The sequence below is a fragment of the Galeopterus variegatus genome, unplaced genomic scaffold, assembly GCF_000696425.1.
Source record: "Galeopterus variegatus unplaced genomic scaffold, G_variegatus-3.0.2 Scaffold1117, whole genome shotgun sequence".
NCBI lineage: Eukaryota > Metazoa > Chordata > Mammalia > Dermoptera > Cynocephalidae > Galeopterus > Galeopterus variegatus.
The window spans coordinates 445392-453376 of NW_007727228.1; the positions used below are offsets into that span (position 1 = coordinate 445392).

Consider the following 7985-nt stretch of genomic DNA (forward strand, 5'->3'; position numbering starts at 1 on the left):
CTAAAATATGAATAGTGTCATCCAATAGGACTGGATAACATTTTCCCCAAATGCTAAAAGTGTAATACATGCATGATGTAAAAAAAAAAATTCTAAGTTATGGAAACATATGTGTTGGCAATTGCTTATTTCTGGGGGTAGAATAATGTGCTTGCCAGGAAAGATAATTCCTCTTTGTTTACTAGTCAAGGGACTTCTAGTTTTTATTAATTTGCTTTTTACTTCCAAAATTACAGTCTTCATCTTAATTAGTCAGGTCTCCTGAGCAGCTAGAACAACTCAGAAACTTTCAAACTGGTCTTGGTTGGATGGCTTAAGAAATCCATAACATTTCTTGACAGTTTTAAGTCCATTTTGTGGAATGAATTCTAAAAAAAACAATCTTGATATAGTAGTTCTAGAGGTCTTCATTTTGTGGTACTGAGAGTATTTAAACTATTGAATATCTGAAAGACTGTTATGATGTATCACCTATAATTTTGTTTAAAATTTTATAGTGGATACTCTACTAGTGATCACTAGAGACCCTCAGTTTCTTCACAATAGGAGAAATTCATTGCACTTTCATTGTTTTATAAAATAATGTGATTAGCTTATTACCCATTCAATACATGACAAATATAAAAACCAAATTAAGGGCCGGCCCGTGGCTCACTCGGTAGAGTGCGGTGCTAATAACACCAAGGCCCCGGGTTCGGATCCCACATAGGGATGGCCGGTTCGCTCACTGGCTGAGCGTGGTGCTGACAACACCAAGTTAAGGGTTAAGATCCCCTTACCGGTCATCTTTTAAAAAAAAAAAAAAACCAAATTAAATGTTATAATAATTAAATGTTTATGATAAAAATTTTTAATTTTATATATTAAAAGAATTAGATATGTTAAGGTCATCAGAACAGGTTGGCTTAAGTTATATGCTTAATTGTTTTTAAGGTTATCGTATGTAATTAGCTGCTTGAAGGAATAAACTAGTGTTAGTAAATTAAAACCAAAACAAGATAATGTTTATAAATTGAGACACAATAAATTATATCTCATGTTTTCTCTAGGTTATTATGGTATATGTTCCATTATTCATGTATGCCCTTGATTTAAAAGTAACTCATTATTAAGGATAGTTTTTACATTCATTTTTCGTTTATTTTTAAGTGTAGATTTTTTTTCTTCTCTTGTAAGAGGCTTATTAATAAAAACAACTCATATAACAGTAAGAGCCAGGTGATTGAGTGCTTTTACATATGTTAACTCACTTAATTTTATGAAGTAGGCACTATTATGTCCATTTTACAGAGGTAGCACAGAGAGCCTATTTAACCTATCCGTGATTGCACAGCTACTAAGTGATGGAGGCTAGCAGTCTGGCCCCAGTCAGTACTCTTAACCATTGCTCTATACTCTTACCTCTGAAGGCTGAAGATGTGAGCTGATCTAACTGATCTTTTTAAAAAACAGCCTTATTGAGTTATAATTTATATACCGTAAAGTTTGCCAGTTCAAAGTATACAATTCAGTGGTTTCTAGTATAGTTACAGAATTGTTCTGCCATTAACATCTAATTTTAGAACATATTCATCACCCCCAAAAGAAAGCTTTCTACTTGTGGTTACTCTTTGTTCACCTCCTCATCCTTTCCCCCAGTCCCAGACAACCACTAATCTAACTTTCTCTATGGATTTGCATATTTTGGACATTTCATTTAAATGGAGTTACACAATATGTGGCCTTTTGTGACTGGCTTCTTTCACTGTAGTGTTTTTAAGGTTCATCCATGTTGTAATCAATAATTAATTCCTTTTAATACCAAGTAATATTCCATTGTACTGATGAGTCTTTTTTATTAGCCCATCTTCACATTTATTAAAGACTTGTATAAAACTTGGCAGTTTGTATGTGTATTCATTGTGTTCTTGTTTTTTTTTTGGAGTGCTAGACACATATTTGAAAATTAGAAGATTGAAGACTGAGGCTCAGAGAACCAATGATTTTGAATCTTATTTTTTAAATTAGATTAAAAGAGCTGTGACCCTGTCAAGTTTTTCAGTTAGTTTAGTTTATAATAATTTTTTGGAGCCTAAACTGTGTTAAGTTCTTTCTGTACAATAAATTATATTTTTAACTTGAACATTGATAATATAAGATGGATATGAGGCACTTCAAGTTGTTTTTGAACTATATTGTATTTGGTGATATTAAAACAATATTGCCAAAACAATAGGAAGCATATTACAAACTTTACATATTCATACTGTTTTGGTTCTTAAGTATCGCATACTGGGTAGGAGACATGACCACACATTGGGGAAGTATCACATGTGTAGGAGTGAGAGAATGTAAAAAATCTCTTTTTGTGGTGGCTCTGGCTAGTGTGGATCTCTTCAGCTATCTTTCTCTCTTTGGCTTTCTTTCTCTTTCTTAAAGCATAAAAATGTTGTATACTGACAGCATATACTGCAAAGAATAACTTGCCATCATACAGAGTATCCCTTTTAGTCTCACTGAAGTTGCTTTGAAAAGGTGGTCACTTAGGTTTTCTGAGTTTAGATTTCCTCATCTGTAAAAGTCATCTAATTAACAAATGGCAAAGCTGAGAACCTGAAAACCCAAGCTGGGTTTTCTTATTACTACATAACAGCCGCTTATAATAACAGGTGCAAGTGTGATATGTCTCTTTATTCATCAAGTATCTGTGGAATAAATAACAGTGAGTTTTGGGGCTTGTGGCACTATGATCAGCTTTTAGTCAAGAGAAGGGTCTGAGAGTGACATTTGATTTTGGGTATGGGATTTAATGGTCTCAAAAAGGCCATAGGAATCTTGGGGATTGTGCAAGATTTAAAAAATATATAGTCAAAAACTATCGTTCTGGCCGGCCCGGTGGCGCACTGCTACCGTGCGCCGCTTGGGAGCGCGGCAGCGCTCCCACCGAGGGTTCGGATCCCACATACAGACCGGTTCCCGCTCACTGGCTGAGCGAGGTGTGGGCGCAGCACCGAGGGTTGTGATCCCGTTGCCGGTCCTGGTCCGGTGCGGGCGCGACACTGAGGGTTGCAATCCGTTGCTGGACACGAAAAAAGACAAAAAAACAAAACAAAACAAAACAAAAACTATCGTTCTTGGGCAGTACTAGTTTACTTTATGTGAGTCGTTAAAAATGTTTACCTTTTTTTGCAACTTTAGTGTGTTCCTGTGTTCTCCCAGTTCAAGGAGTGTCTAAAAGAGCATTAGTTTGCATTTCATCTTTTTCTAAATATTGTGTATATTCTGGCATTTAAAAGGTATGAAAACATCAGTTTGTAGTAGCTATCAAATGAATCAAAAGATTTTGTATTAGTAAAATTCAGCAGTCATTTTTCTCCCTCTAGAGATCACATAATTGTACCACATTGCCACTTTTTACTTATTCTTTATCATATTTTGATTGAAAATAAGAAAAATTAATATTGTATTTAATAGCTTTAAAATTATGGTTCCACATTTTCTGGAGTTTGGTTTACTTTTATTTAAGGTTCTCCTGATCAGAGAGGTTTATTTTTCTATTACAATTATAACAGTTCGTGCAGAGGTTTTGGGAAGCCTTTAATATCTTTCTTTATTGAACCTAAGAAACCATGGTATGACATATCATTATTTTATTACCATTAAGGAAGAAAAACTGCCAAATAAACCAAGACATACCATCGATATTAAACATATCCCCATTTCAGAAATGATAAATTGTGGAAAAAACCCAGCATGTATATAGTTTTTTTTTCTTTTTTTTTTTTAATGACTGGTAAGGGGATCTTAACCCTTGACTTTGTGTTGTCAGCACCACGCTCTCCGAAGTGAACTAACTGGCCATCCCTTTATAGGGATCCAAACCCGTGGCCTTAGTGTTATCAGCACTACACTCTCCCAAGTGAGCCACAGGCTGGCCCTAGCATGTATGTAGTTTTAATAAGGTTATTTAATGTCTTTTTGGTTATTAGACATTGAAGTGGCATTTTCATTTATAGAAGAAATTTTTCTTATCTGAATATGCTAGGCCACATGATGGTCTATATAGATGAATTTCATTGATAATATAATTGAAGGATTATATAAGTATAAATTGAAAGTGTTAAAAATATAGGGTTTAGAATTTTAGAATTGAGGGAACTTAAATCAAATGGAGTTCTTTTTATAAATGGAACTTTAGTGTGGTCACCCTGTAATGTTAGCTTGACTAGGCTGACTGCATTTTCCAGAAGGTCCCTTCTTTGTAGCTTCTGTTTAGGGGGGACACGAGAGATTCTTGTGTGAGATTTGAAGGCAGAAGTGAAGCAGCAGCCATTTTTGTAGTTTATAGAGGTTGTGCATTCTAAATCAGAAAATCCAAAATCCAGAATGCTCCAAGATCAGGGCACCAGCAGATTCAATGTCTTTCTGGTTCATAGATGGTGCTTCTTGCTGTGTCCTCACATGGTTTGAAAGAGCCAGCTAGCTGTTTGGGGTCTCTTTTATAAGGGCATTAATTACAACCATGAGGACTGTGTCCTCATGATCTAATTTCCTGCCAAAGACCCCACCTCCTAATATTATCACATTGTAACATATGAATTTTGGGGGGAAAGAAACTTTCAGACCATAGCAATATCCGTACCTTTGTATATTTCAAAACATACTCTAAACAGTAGTTTCAAAAGGAAATAAAAATGAAAATTGCATATTTTTTTGGAAGTCAGGGGTAATAAAAACATTGCTTACCAAAACTGGTGGGAAACAGCCTAAGCTATACTCAGAAATAAAGTTATAGCAATAAAGACATTTATTAGAAAAGGAGGTTAAAAACAAATTAGCATATTTATATACTTCTCAACTAACTCATAATTTTTGTGTAGACTAATACTAAACTGTAAGATGAAGCATTTTTAGTTTATTTCATAAGATGTTATCATTAAGTAGTTCCTATTTAATTTTATTAAAAGGCAGCTTAATGTAAGTAAAATTATACTATAAATTTTTCCTCTTTTTTTGTTTTGTTTTGGCAGCTGACCAGTACAGGGATTGAACCTTGGACCTTGGTGTTATCAGTGCCATGCTCTAACCAACTGAGCTAACTGGCCAGCCCCCTAAATTTTTCTACTTATTCCCTGTCTCTTTAATAATGTATGTGAAACCCAATGTTAAAAAATCACTTGTGTGTGGAATATATTCATGTTTAGGAAATAATTTAGACATTAGATATATCTGTAGCCTATCTTTCTTCCCTCTGCTCTCAGTGCCAACCAAAAATTTTAATGCTCTGGATGTTACTTTCTTATAAAAGTAGAATTTAAGTGCATTTATTCATAGCAGATTTTTGATAGTTAATGAGTAGAAGGTACACTACCTTTTATAGTATTTAAAATTTGCTCTTTTGGGATATGTCCAGTGGTTATTCTTTATGACTACCTTTCTTGGTGACTTTCTTGCTGTCGTTGTGGTTTGTTTGAATAAAAGTATAAGGTTTTCTCCAGCCTAAATGCCCATCATCAGATGAGTCGATAGGGAAAATGTGGTATATCTACACAGTGGAATACTACTCTGCTATTAAAAAAAAAAAAAAAGAAATACTATCATTCGCAGCAACATGGATGGACTTAGAGAAAATTATATTAAGTGAAATAAGCCAGACACAGAAACAGAAATACCACATGTTCTCAGTTATTTGTGGGAGATAAAAAGAAATAAATAAATAAACAAATGAACAGGGCAGGGGGATGGAAGAAGACACAACAATCACAACTACTCCTTGATTTTGTTAAGACATGTGAACAGATATGATGTTGATGGGGGAGGGGGAAGAGGGGGAGGGAGGAAAAGGAGGAATTGATAAAGTGACACAAAAATCAACTATATTGTATATTGATAAATTTAAAAAGTATAAGGTTTTCTCAAGATACATTCGAAGTTTATTACTGAAGAGGTTATATGAATATTTGAGCTTTTTTTTTTTTTTTTTTTAAAAGATGACCGGTAAGGGGATCTTAACCCTTGACTTGGTGTTGTCAGCACCACGCTCAGCCAGTGAGCGAACCGGCCATCCCTATGTGGGATCCGAACCCGGGGCCTTGGTGTTATCAGCACCGCACTCTGCCAAGTGAGCCACGGGCCAGCCCGAATATTTGAGCTTTTTTTTTTTTTTTAAAAGATGACCGGGAAGGGGATCTTAACCCTTGACTTGGTGTTGTCAGCACCACGCTCAGCCAGTGAGCGAACCGGCCATCCCTATGTGGGATCCGAACCCGGGGCCTTGGTGTTATCAGCACCGCACTCTACCAAGTGAGCCACGGGCCAGCCCGAATATTTGAGCTTTAAAGAACTTTAAATTCAGAGCCCTTGTGGAGCTAAAATAATTAATGATGTCAATCAGGTTAGTTTATTTTTATTTTTTTTCCCAGTGTTTTTTATCATGGTAAAATACACATAATAACTTGCCATCTTAACCATTTTTTGTGTACAGTTTAGTGGTATTAAATTCATTCATAATGTTGTGCAACCATTACTACCATCCATGTCCAGAACTCTTTTCATCTTGTAAACCTGAAACTCTGTACCCACTAAACAATACCTCCTTATTCCCCCCTTTCTCCTGCCCCTAGCAGCCACCATTCTATCTTGTGTCCCTATGATTTTGACTACTCTAAGAACTTCATGTAAGTAGAATAATGCAGTATTTGTCTTTTTGTGTTTGGCTTCTTTCACTTAATATAATGTCCTAATAGTTCATTCATGTTGTAGCATAGTCAGAATTTCCTTTCTCTTTAAAGCTGGATAACATTCTTTTGCATGTATATACCAGATTTTGCTTATTTATATTGATTTTATTTTTTAAGCCTATCTCCACTATTGTAAGCATTGTTGAGCAATATTGCTTGTGTTAGGGCATTCTAATTTTGAACAGAAAATAGACATGTTGGTAAGATGCTCTAAATGTTAGTAAATAGCCTGCTACACTGGTTCCTCAGAAAGTTAGAGTCCATAAAGAAATGTATAGACATTTATTTTATTTATTTATTTTTTTATTTTTAAAAGATGACCAGTAAGGGGATCTTAACCCTTGACTTGGCATTGCCAGCACCGTGCTCTTCCAAGTGAGCTAACCGGCCATCCCTAAATAGGGATCTGAACCTGCAGCCTTGGTGTTATCAGCACCACACTCTCCCAAGTGAGCCACGGGCAGCCACAGGAAATGCGTAGACATTTAAATTATTTAAGATAAGAAATAGAGTCTGTTATCTGTTGTCTAAGCCTACAGCAAAATTGCCATATAAGAAATTTAGGGTAGACTTAAGAAAGAAACTTCTGGTAGTTTTAAAACACTGGATTAAGATTTAAGAGATTAGATAAGGTTCATTTATTCAATCAGGTTAGTTTAAGAAACAAAACACAAGAACTTTAGAAAGCCCAAGAGCAACTTACACAGGTTGTGTTTGTGGGGAGTAATGTTAATGAAACAAGTAATGGCCTATTTATTATTTTATTTATTTATTTTGCCTTTTTATTTATTATTATTTATTTTGCCCATTATTTTAATGCCATGAAGACAGCTTATTGTATATTGCTTATTATTGTATATTATTGTCAGTTATATTTTTATTGGGTGAATTTCTAGAAACCAGTGAAGATGTGTTTATATTCTGTGTACCTGTCTACATAGCTTGGTATTTTAGTTGATTTTTAAGAAGCAGAGTGAGAAAAGCCAAATTAAATCAAGTGATGTGTAAAATTTAATTTAAAATCCGACTAGCAATTTCTATAAATAACATAATTCTTTTGCCAATAATTTGCTATTTAGAGTATTCAGGTGGTAATTTACTAAATTTTACCCTGTATACATTATGAATCCAGAATACCATAGTTTTTTCTAGGTAATTGTCATTGATACTGAAAGGACGACAGGACCCGAGCTGACAGTTCGCCGGAGAAGTTCCGCTTTATTCAGGGGAGAAGCATACATTTATATAGAGCCGGGTTCTGGGAGA

General features: G+C 34.9%; 1 non-coding gene across 1 annotated transcript; it reads right to left on the minus strand.

Moving 5' to 3' along the window:
• Positions 1–5010: 5010 nt before the first annotated feature.
• On the minus strand, positions 5011–5084 carry TRNAI-GAU. The gene has a single exon. It is a non-coding gene; the product is annotated as a tRNA-Ile (tRNA).
• Between the last annotated feature and the right edge of the window lie 2901 nt (positions 5085–7985).